Source organism: Bombina bombina, chromosome 4, assembly GCF_027579735.1.
Source record: "Bombina bombina isolate aBomBom1 chromosome 4, aBomBom1.pri, whole genome shotgun sequence".
Classification (NCBI taxonomy): domain Eukaryota; kingdom Metazoa; phylum Chordata; class Amphibia; order Anura; family Bombinatoridae; genus Bombina; species Bombina bombina.
Window position 1 is genome coordinate 1,220,775,844 of NC_069502.1, and position 16,362 is coordinate 1,220,792,205.

A 16,362-nucleotide genomic window follows, 5' to 3' on the forward strand; every position below is an offset into this window, starting at 1 on the left:
GGTACTGCCCCAGTGACAGTCTGTTGTACCCCTAAAGGTACAATTTTTGCACATGTTTTTTTTATGATAGTGTAGCTGTCATATTGTATTCTAACATGCAATAATGTGCAGCGTCCCTGGACATCACTGTTGATGGCGCAGGTGCAAAATCCATTTAACTAAAAGGGGGGCAACAAGTGTCATGCCCCCCTGGAATTTAGCTCCTTATAGCCACACTCTTGCCAATGCGTCACTATTTATATAATGATGTGCACACTCCCAATGTGCCCCAGAGACATTCTGAGACTGGCTGATGAGTTAGTTGTGGGCAGTGGCTGCGGGTGATTTTAGGGCAGGACCACGGTTTGTACCATGTGCAGGGTTGGGTGTGTCTAGGTGAGCATGTGCAGGCGATGGGCGTGCCTAGGTGAGCATGTGCAGGTGATGGGCAGAGCGAGCTGGAATGGGCTTGCTCGGTGCTGGGCAGCCACTAAGCTCTGCCACTTATTATGTTTAGGCATTTTATTACTTGCCCCTCCCTTTAAAAAATCTTAAGACACCAATGCAATTAACCCCATAAATGCCAGAGAGGGCCCTAACTAACACAATGCCAGCACTTGCCAGTTAGTCATATGGAAGATAAGTGACCAATGAGATATCGGTATAACTGATACCCAGTATCCCTGGCTGCATCATGTGACAAGTTATCATTGGATAAATAGCAACAAATATAACACAGATCTGACCGCTTGTTCTCTGTGACAAAGAAACATAACCAGATATAATAGAGGCAAAACCCTGATGTAAATGTCTGTGCATAGTTTATGAAGAATCTCACGTGGTTCTGTGACAGGTTTCACCTTTATATACACAGCTGTAAACCTGCTGGTGCACACAGGCAGCACGAGCTGCTTGGGTCTCACTGTAACGTGAAGCCAATGGTTTGGCCTGTTGGAATTCGGGTTCCCTTTAAATTATCCAGAGGAATAATCCAGCCCCCAGAATGTTGCATTTGGCTGTGGAACAAGCACAGGGGTTGATAGGAAGTGAGCAGATGTCATCCTAATGAGCTGAAAAAATAAACTTGCATTATTTGGGTAGAGCGTTCCCTTTACAAAACGGCAGCTGTGTTTGCAGCAATATTATACATACAGTACTTGAGTCACGTGCACGCTCCTGAATCTACCTCAGTATGCTCTCATGGGAAGGAGCTACATTTCAGAAGGATACAAACAATAACGGCTAGATTACGAGTCTTGCGTTAGTCTTACAAAGCAGCGTTAAGGGGTCCTAACGCTGCTTTATAACGCCTGCTGGTATTACGAGTCAGGCAGGTACAGGTGTACTGCTCACTTTTTCCCCCCGCAATTTTAGCATACCGCAAATCCCCTTACGTCAATTGCGTATCCTATCTTTTTAATGAGATTTTCCTAACGCCGGTATTACGATCGCTGGAAAAAAAGAGCGGTAGACCCTCTCCTGTCCAGACTCCTAACGCATTTAAAAGTCAGTAGTTGAAAGTTTTATGGGCTAACGCCGGAACATAAAACTCTTAACTAAAGTGCTACAAAGTACACTAACACCCATAAACTATTAACCCCTAAACCGAGCCCCCCCCCCCCACATTGCAAACACTATAATAAAATTATTTAACCCCTAATCTGCCGACTGGACATCGCCGCCACTTTAATAAATGTATTAACCCCTAAACCGCCGCACTCCCGCCTCGCAAACACTAGTTACATTTTATTAACCCCTAATCTGCCGTCCCTAACATCGCCGACACCTACCTACATTTATTAACCCCTAATCTGTCACCCACAACATCGCCGCCACTATAATAAATGTATTAACCCCTAAACCTAAGTCTAACCCTGACCCCCCCTAACTTAAATATCATTTAAATAAATCTAAATAAATTTACTATAATTAACTAAATTATTCCTATTTAAAACTAAATGCTTACCTGTAAAATAAACCCTAAGCTAGCTACAATATAACTAATAGTTAGATTGTAGCCATTTTAGGATTTATATTTATTTTACAGGCAACTTTGTATTTATTTTAACTAGGTACAATAGTTATTAAATAGTTATTAACTATGTAATTACTACCTAGCTAAAATAAATACAAAAGGACCTGTAAAATAAACCCTAACCTAAGTTACAATTACACCTAACACTACACTATAATTAAACTAATTACCTAAACTACCTACAATTAATTACAATTCATTTAAATAAACTAAATTACGAAAAATAAAAAAAGAATTACAATTTTTTTAAGCTAATTACACCTACTCTAATCACCCTAATAAAATGAAAAAGCCCCCCAAGATAATAAAATTCCCTACCCTATACTAAATTACAAATAGCCCTTAAAAGGGCCTTTTGCGGGGCATTGCCCCAAAGTAATCAGCTCTAAAAATAAATACAAAGTTGCCTGTAAAATAAATATAAATCCTAAAATGGCTACAATGTAACTATTAGTTATATTGTAGCTAGCTTAGGGTTTATTTTACAGGTAAGTATTTAGTTTTAAATGGGAAAAATTTAGTTAATTATAGTAAATTTATTTAGATTTATTTAAATTGTATTCAAGTTAGGGGGGTTAGGGTTAGACTTAGGTTTAGGGGTTAATAAATTTATTATAGTGGCGGCGATGTTGTCGGCGGCAGATTAGGGGTTAATACATTTATTATAGTTGCGGCGACTTGGGGGGTCAGATTAGGGGTTAATACATCAAATGTAGGGTTCGGCGATGTTGGGGGCAGCAGACTAGGGGTTCATAGGGAGAATGTAGGTGGCGGCGGTGTCCGGAGCGGCAGATTAGGGGTTAATAATATAATGTAGGTGTTGGCGATGTCGGGAGGCAGATTAGGGGTTAATAAGTGTAAGATTAGGGGTGTTTAGACTCTGGGTTCATGTTAGGGTGTTAGGTGTAGACATAAAAAGTATTTCCCCATAGGAAACAATGGAGCTGCGTTAGGAGCTGAACGCTGCTTTTTTGCAGGTGTTAGTTTTTTTTTCCAGTCAGCTCAGACCCATTGTATCCTATGGGGAAATCGTGCACAAGCACGTTTTTCCAACTTACCGCTACCGTAAGCAGTGCTGGTATTGAGGTGAGATGTGGAGCTAAATTCTGCTCTACGCTCACCTTTTTGCGGCTAACGCCAGGTTTAAAAAAAACCTGTAATACCAGTGTTGTCTTAAGGGAGCGGTGAAAAAAAAATGCTCCTTAGCAAAGCACCCCTGTTACCGCAAAACTCGTAATCTCGCTGAATATGTGATAATGGAAAGTGAGCGGTCTCTGTATTGTTTTACTTCATGCCCTTTATAAACCCGGCAGAATAAATATTGTACAATACATGTGCTGTATACGGCTATAGAATAAATATTGTACAATACATGTGCTGTATACAGCTATAGAATAAATATTGTACAATACATGTGCTGTATAAATCTATAGAATAAATATTGTACAATACATGTGCTGTATACAGCTATAGAATAAATATTGTACAATACATGTGCTGTATACAGCTATAGAATAAATATTGTACAATACAAGTGCTGTATACAGCTACAGAATAAATATTGTACAATACATGCGCTGTATACAACTATAGCATAAATATTGTTCAATACATGTGCTGTATATAGCTATATAATAAATATTGTACAATACATGTGCTGTATACAGCTATAGAATAAATATTGTACAATACATGTGCTGTATACAGCTATAGAATAAATATTGTACAATACATGCGCTGTATACGGCTATAGAATAAATATTGTACAATACAATTGCATACAGCTATAGAATAAATATTGTACAATACATGCGCTGTATACAGCTATAGAATAAATATTGTACTATACATGTGCTGTATACAGCTATAGAATAAATATTGTACATTACATGTGCTGTATACAGCTATAGAATAAATATTGTACAATACATTCGCTGCATACAGCTATAGAATAAATATTGTACAATACATGTGCTGTATACAGCTATAGAATAAATATTGTACATTACATGCGCTGTATACAGCTATAGAATAAATATTGTACAATACAAGTGCTGTATACAGTTATAGAATACTGTACAATACATGCGCTGTATACAGCTATAGAATAAATATTGTACAATACATGCGCTGTATACAGCTATAGAATAAATATTGTACAATACATGCGCTGTATACAACTATAGAATAAATATTGTACAATACATGTGCTGTATACATCTATAGAATAAATATTGTACAACACATGCGCTGTATACAGCTACAGAATAAATATTGTACAATACATGTGCTGTATACGGCTACACTACATCCTCCTGCTGCTACTGTCTAAAGGGACAGTTTACTCAAACATTTTCTCCCCTTTAATTTGTTCCCAATGATCCACTTTACCTGCTGGAGTGTATTAAATTGTTTACAAGTAGCTCCTTTACCCTTATATTGGCATTTGAAATTGTTAATTTAGCATGTGGTATCCCCACCTATTCTGAAAGTTTGTGGCCGCGCGTACCAGCTATAGATAAGCTTTGTAAACACAGCCAGCAGAATAAATTACACTCCCAGTGTGATAAAGCAGAGATAAGGTAATAAAATGTTGATTTTCCATTGTTCTCTCAAAGTACTGGTGATTGTTTTAAGGACAGGTATAAGATAAAGAAGCAGGTATATGTGCACAATGTGATACAGTAATGAGATCTAATTATACCTACAAATATAAGATAAAGACACATGTATATGTACACAATGAGATAAAGTAATGAGATCTGATTATACCTACAGATATAAGATAAAGAAGCATGTATATGTACACAGTGTAATACAGTAATGAGATCTGATTATACCTACAGATATAAGATAGACACATGTATATGTACACAATGTGATACAGTAATGAGATCTGATTATACCTACAGATATAAGATAAAGAAGCATGTATATGTACACAGTGTGATACAGTAATGAGATCTGATTATACCTACAGATAGAAGATAAAGACACATGTATATGTGCACAATGTGATACAGTAATGAGATCTGATTATACCTACAGATATAAGATAAAGAAGCATGTATATGTACACAGTGTAATACAGTAATGAGATCTGATTATACCTACAGATATAAGATAAAGACACATGTATATGTACACAATGTGATACAGTAATGAGATCTGATTATACCTACAGATATAAGATACAGACACATGTATATGTACACAGTGTGATACAGTAATGAGATCTGATTATACCTACAGATATAAGATACAGACACATGTATATGTACACAATGTGATACAGTAATGAGATCTAATTATACCTACAGATATAAGATACAGACACATGTATATGTACACAGTGTGATACAGTAATGAGATCTGATTATACCTACAGATATAAGATACAGACACATGTATATGTACACAATGTGATACAGTAATGAGATCTAATTATACCTACAGATATAAGATACAGACACATGTATATGTACACATTGTGATACAGTAATGAGATCTGATTATACCTACAGATATAAGATAAAGACACATGTATATGTACACAATGTGATACAGTAATGAGATCTGATTATACCTACAGATATAAGATACAGACACATGTATATGTACACAGTGTGATACAGTAATGAGATCTGATTATACCTACAGATATAAGATACAGACACATGTATATGTACACAATGTGATACAGTAATGAGATCTAATTATACCTACAGCTATAAGATACAGACACATGTATATGTACACAATGTGATAAAGTAATGAGATCCGATTATACCTACAGATATAAGATACAGACACATGTATATGTACACAATGTGATACCATAATGAGATCTGATTATACCTACAGATATAAGATACAGACACATGTATATGTACACAATGTGATACCATAATGAGATCTGATTATACCTACAGATATAAGATACAGACACATGTATATGTACACAATGTGATACAGTAATTAGATCTGATTATACCTACAGATATAAGATAAAGGCACATGTATATGTACACAGTGTGATAAAGTAATGAGATCTGATTTTACCTACAGATATAAGGTACAGACATGTATATGTACACAGTGTGATACAGTAATGAGATCTGATTATACCTACAGATATAATATAAAGACACATGTATATGTACACAATGTGATAAAGTAATGAGATCTGATTATACCTACAGATATAAGATAAAGACACATGTATATGTACACAGTGTGATACAGTAATGAGATCTGATTATACCTACAGATATAAGATAAAGACACATGTATATGTACACAATGTGATAAAGTAATGAGATCTGATTATACCTACAGATATAAGATAAAGACACATGTATATGTACACAATGTGATACAGTAATGAGATCTGATTATACCTACAGATATAAGATAAAGACACATGTATATGTACACAGTGTGATACAGTAATGAGATCTGATTATACCTACAGATATAAGATACAGACACATGTATATGTACACAGTGTGATACAGTAATGAGATCTGATTATACCTACAGATATAAGATACAGACACATGTATATGTACACAATGTGATAATGTAATGAGATCTGATTATACCTACAGATATAAGATAGACACATGTATATGTACACAGTGTGATACAGTAATGAGATCTGATTATACCTACAGATATAAGATACAGACACATGTATATGTACACAGTGTGATACAGTAATGAGATCTGATTATACCTACAGATATAAGATACAGACACATGTATATGTACACAATGTGATACAGTAATGAGATCTGATTATACCTACAGATATAAGATACAGACACATGTATATGTACACAATGTGATACAGTAATGAGATCTGATTATACCTACAGATATAAGATACAGACACATGTATATGTACACAATGTGATACAGTAATGAGATCTGATTATACCTACAGATAGAAGATAAAGACACATGTATATGTGCACAATGTGATACAGTAATGAGATCTGATTATACCTACAGATATAAGATAAAGAAGCATGTATATGTACACAGTGTAATACAGTAATGAGATCTGATTATACCTACAGATATAAGATAGACACATGTATATGTACACAGTGTGATACAGTAATGAGATCTGATTATACCTATAGATATAAGATAAAGAAGCATGTATATGTACACAGTGTAATACAGTAATGAGATCTGATTATACCTACAGATATAAGATAAAGACACATGTATATGTGCACAATGTGATATAGTAATGAGATCTGATTATACCTAAAGATATAAGATAAAGAAGCATGTATATGTACACAGTGTAATACAGTAATGAGATCTGATTATACCTACAGATATAAGATAAAGACACATGTATATGTGCACAATGTGATACAGTAATGAGATCTGATTATACCTACAGATATAAGATACAGACACATGTATATGTACACAGTGTGATACAGTAATGAGATCAGATTATACCTACAGATATAAGATACAGACACATGTATATGTACACAGTGTGATACAGTAATGAGATCTGATTATACCTACAGATATAAGATACAGACACATGTATATGTACACAATGTGATAATGTAATGAGATCTGATTATACCTACAGATATAAGATAGACACATGTATATGTACACAGTGTGATACAGTAATGAGATCTGATTATACCTACAGATATAAGATACAGACACATGTATATGTACACAGTGTGATACAGTAATGAGATCTGATTATACCTACAGATATAAGATACAGACACATGTATATGTACACAATGTGATAATGTAATGAGATCTGATTATACCTACAGATATAAGATAGACACATGTATATGTACACAGTGTGATACAGTAATGAGATCTGATTATACCTACAGATATAAGATACAGACACATGTATATGTACACAGTGTGATAAAGTAATGAGAGCTGATTATACCTACAGATATAAGATACAGACACATGTATATGTACACAATGTGATACAGTAATGAGATCTGATTATACCTACAGATATAAGATACAGACACATGTATATGTACACAGTGTGATACAGTAATGAGATCTGATTATACCTACAGATATAAGATACAGACACATGTATATGTACACAATGTGATACAGTAATGAGATCTGATTATACCTACAGATATAAGATACAGACACATGTATATGTACACAATGTGATACAGTAATGAGATCTGATTCTACCTACAGATATAAGATACAGACATATGTATATGTACACAATGTGATACAGTAATGAGATCTGATTATACCTACAGATATAAGATACAGACACATGTATATGTACACAGTGTGATACAGTAATGAGATATGATTATACCTACAGATATAAGATACAGACACATGTATATGTACACAATGTGATACAGTAATGAGATCTGATTATACCTACAGATATAAGATACAGACATGTATATGTACACAATATGATACAGTAATGAGATCTGATTATACCTACAGATATCAGATACAGACACATGTATATGTACACAGTGTGATACAGTAATGAGATATGATTATACCTACAGATATAAGATACAGACACATGTATATGTACACAGTGTGATACAGTAATGAGATATGATTATACCTACAGATATAAGATAGACACATGTATATGTACACAATGTGATACAGTAATGAGATCTGATTATACCTACAGATATAAGATAATGACACATGTATATGTACACAATGTGATAAAGTAATGAGATCTGATTATACCTACAGATATAAGATACAGACACATGTATATGTACACAATGTGATACAGTAATGAGATCTGATTATACCTACAGATATAAGATAGATATATGTACACAATGTGATAAAGTAATGAGATCTGATTATACCTACAGATATAAGATACAGACACATGCATATGTACACAATGTGATACAGTAATGAGATCTGATTATACCTACAGATATAAGATAATGACACATGTATATGTACACAATGTGATAAAGCAATGAGATCTGATTATACCTACAGATATAAGATACAGACACATGTATATGTACACAGTGTGATACAGTAATGAGATCTGATTATACCTACAGATATAAGATACAGACACATGTATATGTACACAATGTGATACAGTAATGAGATCTGATTATATCTACAGATATAAGATACAGACACATGTATATGTACACAATGTGATAAAGTAATGAGATCTGATTATACCTACAGATATAAGATACAGACACATGCATATGTACACAATGTGATACAGTAATGAGATCTGATTATACCTACAGATATAAGATAATGACACATGTATATGTACACAATGTGATAAAGCAATGAGATCTGATTATACCTACAGATATAAGATACAGACACATGTATATGTACACAGTGTGATACAGTAATGAGATCTGATTATACCTACAGATATAAGATACAGACACATGTATATGTACACAATGTGATACAGTAATGAGATCTGATTATACCTACAGATATAAGATACAGACACATGTATATGTACACAATGTGATACAGTAATGAGATCTGATTATACCTACAGATATAAGATACACATGTATATGTACACAGTGTGATAAAGTAATGAGATCTGATTATACCTACAGATATAAGATACAGACACATGTATATGTACACAATGTGATACAGTAATGAGATCTGATTATACCTACAGATATAAGATACAGACACATGTATATGTACACAGTGTGATACAGTAATGAGATCTGATTATACCTACAGATATAAGATACAGACACATGTATATGTACACAGTGTGATACAGTAATGAGATCTGATTATACCTACAGATATAAGATACAGACACATGTATATGTACACAGTGTGATACAGTAATGAGATCTGTTTATACCTACAGATATAAGATACAGACACATGTATATGTACACAGTGTGATACAGTAATGAGATCTGATTATACCTACAGATATAAGATACAGACACATGTATATGTACACAATGTGATACAGTAATGAGATCTGATTATACCTACAGATATAAGATACAGACACATGTATATGTACACAATGTAATAAAGTAATGAGATCTGATTATACCTACAGATATAAGATACAGACACATGTATATGTACACAATGTGATACAGTAATGAGATCTGATTATACCTACAGATATAAGATACAGACACATGTATATGTACACAGTGTGATACAGTAATGAGATATGATTATACCTACAGATATAAGATAAAGACACATGTATATGTACACAATGTGATGAAGTAATGAGATCTGATTATACCTACAGATATAAGATACAGACACATGTATATGTACACAATGTGATACAGTAATGAGATCTGATTATACCTACAGATATAATATAAAGACACATGCATATGTACGCAATGTGATAAAGTAATGAGAACTGATTATACCTACAAGCTCAACCCATTTTATTAGGTTGTGGCTTCAAAACACAAAACCAGAGCTTTAATATACACAAATAAACCTTAAAAAGCTAATTTTCATACATGTTTTACTCTGCAATTGGTAAAAAAAGCAATTGTAAACACATTAAGGGAAAAACTATTTTACAGTATACTGTCCCTTAACTGCTCTGCACATTCCTAGAAAGTTTTACACATTACTAAGAAGATATTTTTAAGAAAATCCCTTTGATGCCCCCTGTCTGTCACAAGGGTACATTACACTCTGCTGTACATTATTATTTATTTTTTTACTTCTAATGCTTGACTGTACAGTGTTTTACTTTTCTGTGTTGCTCGTGCTATCCATACATTGTATTTTTTATATATTCCCTGTATGATCTATTCCTGAGCTATAATTGTGTAATATTCAGTCACTAGGAGCCAGATTCTATAAAGCTCTCTGGGCTTGTGAGATTCTATAAAGCTGTCTGTGCTTGTGAGACTCTATAAAGCTCTCTGGGCTTGTGAGATTCTATACAATTATCTGGGCTTGTGAGACTCTATAAAGCTCTCTGGGCTTGTGAGACTCTATAAAGCTCTCTGGGCTTGTGAGACTCTATAAAGCTCTCTGGGCTTGTGAGACTCTATAAATTCTGTAAATATTTCCCCCTGCAGTTCTCGCTGTTTTTTTCTAGTGGTGAGATTGAGTTACAATCACTGTGAAAGGCACATATTGAGCAAAAAGAGGCTGCTTCTAGGGTGGTAACTAGCCATAGAACAAGCTATTATGCTATTGCTCGTTCCCAGGTTGAGCGCTTCTCTCTTTTTATTTATTGAGTTACACATATTACCCTAACTGAATAATGCAAATATATGAAAATAAAGGCTATTGTAAAGTACCATAGAGTAGTCTGATTTGTATTGGCTGCCAGATTTTATTTATAAAGTGCGCCCCTTACTAACGTCCCAGTGTAGTTTCCCTTTTCAGCGAGCTACATTACTTTCTATGGGGGACATATTTATAGCCATCGTATAACAATGAGAATCAGAATAAGCTACCTGTGTGACTTAGCAAACAGTGACAGAGGTAAAGCCTCAGGCATTTCTCTGTCAGAATAAGCTACCTGTGCAGTCCACATGCGCTCTGAGGTCACCGCATTCCAGACATATTTGTGATGCCGATTTAAAATGCAGTGACATCACAGTTTGTGCATGAGTACTGCACGGGTAACTTATTGTGACATCACATTGTGCATGAGTACTGCACGGGTAACTTATTGTGACATCACATTGTGCATGAGTACTGCACGGGTAACTTATTGTGACGGGCGGCTTATTGTGACATCACATTGTGCATGAGTACTGCACGGGTAACTTATTGTGACAGAACAGTTGTGTTGAATACGGCAGAACGATTATTTTTCAAAATAGTTGTCACTTTCAATGAGCAAAATGATCTATTTTGTGTCACAATAAAGGTAAAGGAGATATTTGTAAGTAATGTAATACACTGTCAGATAAAATGTCACACTGGCAGACATCCCAACCTGCAAAAACTCATTTTAGGGAGGTGACTTCACCGGCTACTGCCCCCCCCATACGCATCAAGTGTGATTAACCTTTTAGCTGCCAGAGAGCTGCAGCACATTATGCATTGTACTTCTCTGTGGCAGCCAATCCAAAGGGAGTCTCCTGAATTTAATACATTTTACATACTTGTTTCTGACATCCATCAACTCGCTTAAAGGGACATTCCAGTCAAAATTTTAATGCACGTAGATGAATTAGATCTTTGAGTAGAAACAGATTTGCAATATAAATGTATTGGCAAAAATGCTTCTAATAAAATTCATCTCTGTTTTAGTGTTAGCATTTATCTCTGCACGTGCATGTGAAGCACAGCTAGATATTCTCAGTGCACCAGCATTTTAAATACTGCAGCTGCTCAGAACGCCAGATGGTTCAAGCACCTTAGGTATCTGAGAAATTGCTGTGTTTAAAATGCTGGTGCACGGTGCATACATAAATACACTATAGTTTTGTTTCTTTTTGTATTGTTTTTTTTTAGAAGCATCTTTGCTATTGCTAATCGTATAATATAATAGGCCAGGCATGTTTGTCCGAAGCTGTCATGCGCAGTAGAGACTGCACGAAGACAAACATACCTGGTCATTGGGATCAGACAGCAGCTGCAGAGGCCGGATGGGAGCTCTGTGATGGGGGCGTGGCAAAAGTGAGAGGAGGAGAGAGAGAGCAAAAGTGAGAGGAGGAGAGAGAGAGCAAAAGTGAGAGGGGGGAGAGAGAGCAAAAGTGAGAGGGGGGGAGAGAGAGCAAAAGTGAGAGGGGGGGGAGCGAGAGAGCAAAAGTGAGAGGGGGGGGAGAGAGAGCAAAAGTGAGAGGGGGGGAGAGAGAGCAAAAGTGAGAGGGGGAGCGAGAGAGCAAAAGTGAGAGGGAGAGAGAGAGAGCAAAAGTGAGAGGGGGGAGAGAGAGCAAAAGTGAGAGGGGGGAGAGAGAGCAAAAGTGAGAGGGGGGAGAGAGAGCAAAAGTGAGAGGGGGGGAGAGAGAGCAAAAGTGAGAGGGGGAGCGAGAGAGCAAAAGTGAGAGGGGGAGAGAGCAAAAGTGAGAGGGGGAGAGAGCAAAAGTGAGAGGGGGAGAGAGCAAAAGTGAGAGGGGGAGAGAGCAAAAGTGAGAGGGGGGAGACTCGAGAGAGCAAAAGTGAGAGGGGGGAGACTCGAGAGAGCAAAAGTGAGAGGGGGAGAGAGAGAGCAAAAATGAGAGGGGGAGAGAGAGAGCAAAAATGAGAGGGGGAGAGAGAGAGCAAAAATGAGAGGGGGAGAGAGAGAGCAAAAATGAGAGGGGGAGAGAGAGAGCAAAAATGAGAGGGGGAGAGAGAGAGCAAAAATGAGAGGGGGAGAGAGAAAGCAAAAATGAGAGGGGGAGAGAGAAAGCAAAAATGAGAGGGGGAGAGAGAAAGCAAAAGTGAGAGGGGGAGAGAGAAAGCAAAAGTGAGAGGGGGAGAGAGAAAGCAAAAGTGAGAGGGGGAGAGAGAAAGCAAAAGTGAGAGGGGGAGAGAGAAAGCAAAAGTGAGAGGGGGAGAGAGAAAGCAAAAGTGAGAGGGGGAGAGAGAAAGCAAAAGTGAGAGGGGGAGAGAGCAAAGGAGAGGGTGTGAGAGAGAGCAAAAGAGAGGTGGTAGAGAGAGCAAAAGAGAGGGGGGAGAGAGAGAGCAAAAGTGAGGGGGGAGAGAGAGGGGGGGAGAGAGAGGGGGGGGAGAGAGAGAGCAAAAGTGAGAGGGGGGGAGAGAGAGAGCAAAAGTGAGGGGGGAGAGAGAGAGAGCAAAAGTGAGGGGGGGAGAGAGAGAGAGCAAAAGTGAGGGGGGAGAGAGAGAGAGAGCAAAAGTGAGGGGGGAGAGAGAGAGAGAGCAAAAGTGAGGGGAGAGAGAGAGAGAGAGCAAAAGTGAGGGGGGAGAGAGAGCAAAAGTGAGGGGGGAGAGAGATAGAGAGAGAGCAAAAGTGAGAGGGGGAGAGAGAGAGAGCAAAAGTGAGAGGGGGAGAGAGAGAGCAAAAGTGAGAGGGGGAGAGAGAGAGCAAAAGTGAAAGGGGGAGAGAGAGAGCAAAAGTGAGAGGGGGAGGGAGAGAGAGATCAAAAGTGAAAGGGGGAGAGAGAGCAAAAGTGAGAGGGGGAGAGAGAGAGCAAAAGTGAGAGGGGGAGAGAGAGAGCAAAAGTGAGAGGGGGAGAGAGAGAGCAAAAGTGAGAGGGGGAGAGAGAGCAAAAGTGAGAGGGGGAGAGAGAGAGCAAAAGTGAGAGGGGGAGAGAGAGAGCAAATGAGGGGGGGGGAGAGAGAGCAAATGAGGGGGGGGAGAGAGAGAGAGCAAATGAGGGGGGGGGAGAGAGAGAGAGCAAATGAGGGGGGGGAGAGAGAGAGAGCAAATGAGGGGGGGAGAGAGAGAGAGCAAAAGAGAGGGGGGAGAGAGAGCAAAAGAGAGGGGGTGAGAGAGAGAGAGCAAAAGAGAGGGGGGAGAGCAAAAGAGAGGTGGGAGAGAGAGAGCAAGGGGTGGGACCGCTGTACTGCACAAAAATGGCCCGTATACATGGAAGTAGTTTTTAGTTTGTTTTTAGTTATAGCTATTTTAGGGGGATATCTGTGTGTGCAGGTGACTATTACTGTGCATAATTATTAGGCAACTTAACAAAAAACAAATATATACCCATTTCAATTATTTATTTTTACCAGTGAAACCAATATAACATCTCAACATTCACAAATATACATTTCTGACATTCAAAAACAAAACAAAAACAAATCAGTGACCAATATAGCCACCTTTCTTTGCAAGGACACTCAAAAGCCTGCCATCCATGGATTCTGTCAGTGTTTTGATCTGTTCACCATCAACATTGCGTGCAGCAGCAACCACAGCCTCCCATACACTGTTCAGAGAGGTGTACTGTTTTCCCTCCTTGTAAATCTCACATTTGATGATGGACCACAGGTTCTCAATGGGGTTCAGATCAGGTGAACAAGGAGGCCATGTCATTAGATTTTCTTCTTTTATATCCTTTCTTGCCAGCCACGCTGTGGAGTACTTGGACGCGTGTGATGGAGCATTGTCCTGCATGAAAATCATGTTTTTCTTGAAGGATGCAGACTTCTTCCTGTGCCACTGCTTGAAGAAGCTGTCTTCCAGAAACTGGCAGTAGGACTGGGAGTTGAGCTTGACTCCATCCTCAACCCGAAAAGGCCCCACAAGCTCATCTTTGATGATACCAGCCCAAACCAGTACTCCACCTCCACCTTGCTGGTGTCTGAGTCAGACTGGAGCTCTCTGCCCTTTACCAATCCAGCCACGGGCCCATCCATCTGGCCCATCAAGACTCACTCTCATTTCATCAGTCCATAAAACCTTAGAAAAATCAGTCTTGAGATATTTCTTGGCCCAGTCTTGACGTTTCAGCTTGTGTGTCTTGTTCAGTGGTGGTCGTCTTTCAGCCTTTCTTACCTTGGCCATGTCTCTGAGTATTGCACACCTTGTGCTTTTGGGCACTCCAGTGATGTTGCAGCTCTGAAATATGGCCAAACTGGTGGCAAGTGGCATCTTGGCAGCTGCACGCTTGACTTTTCTCAGTTCTTGGGCAGTTATTTTGCGCCTTGGTTTTTCCACACGCTTCTTGCGACCCTGTTGACTATTTTGAATGAAACGCTTGATTGTTCGATGATCACGCTTCAGAAGCTTTGCAATTTTAAGAGTGCTGCATCCCTCTGCAAGATATCTCACTATTTTTTACTTTTCTGAGCCTGTCAAGTCCTTCTTTTGACCCATTTTGCCAAAGGAAAGGAAGTTGCCTAATAATTATGCACACCTGATATAGGGTGTTGATGTCATTAGACCACACCCCTTCTCATTACAGAGATGCACATCACCTGATATGCTTAATTGGTAGTAGGGTTTCGAGCCTATACAGCTTGGAGTAAGACAACATGCATAAAGAGGATGATGTGGTCAAAATACTCATTGGCCTAATAATTCTGCACTCCCTATAGTGCATGTATATTACAAAAATTATTCTTTTCAAAACTGAAATGCATCCATGTGGATTCCAATCTCGGCTGGAATGTCTCTGTCAAAATGTGGATTTAGAATTTAGTTTTTAGATGCAATAAAAACAGTTGTCATCTCAACAAGACTGAAAACCATAGACCATAAGGGGTAGTGTGCAGAGGGTTAGATACAAGGTAATCAGAGGTAAAAAGTACATTAATATAACTGTAATATAACTGAGATAAGGAGCAGTCTGCAGAGGCTTAGATACAAGGTAATCACAGAGGTAATAAGTATATTAATACAACTGAGATAAGGAGCAGTCTGCAGAGGCTTAGATAAAGGGTAATGACAGAGGTAA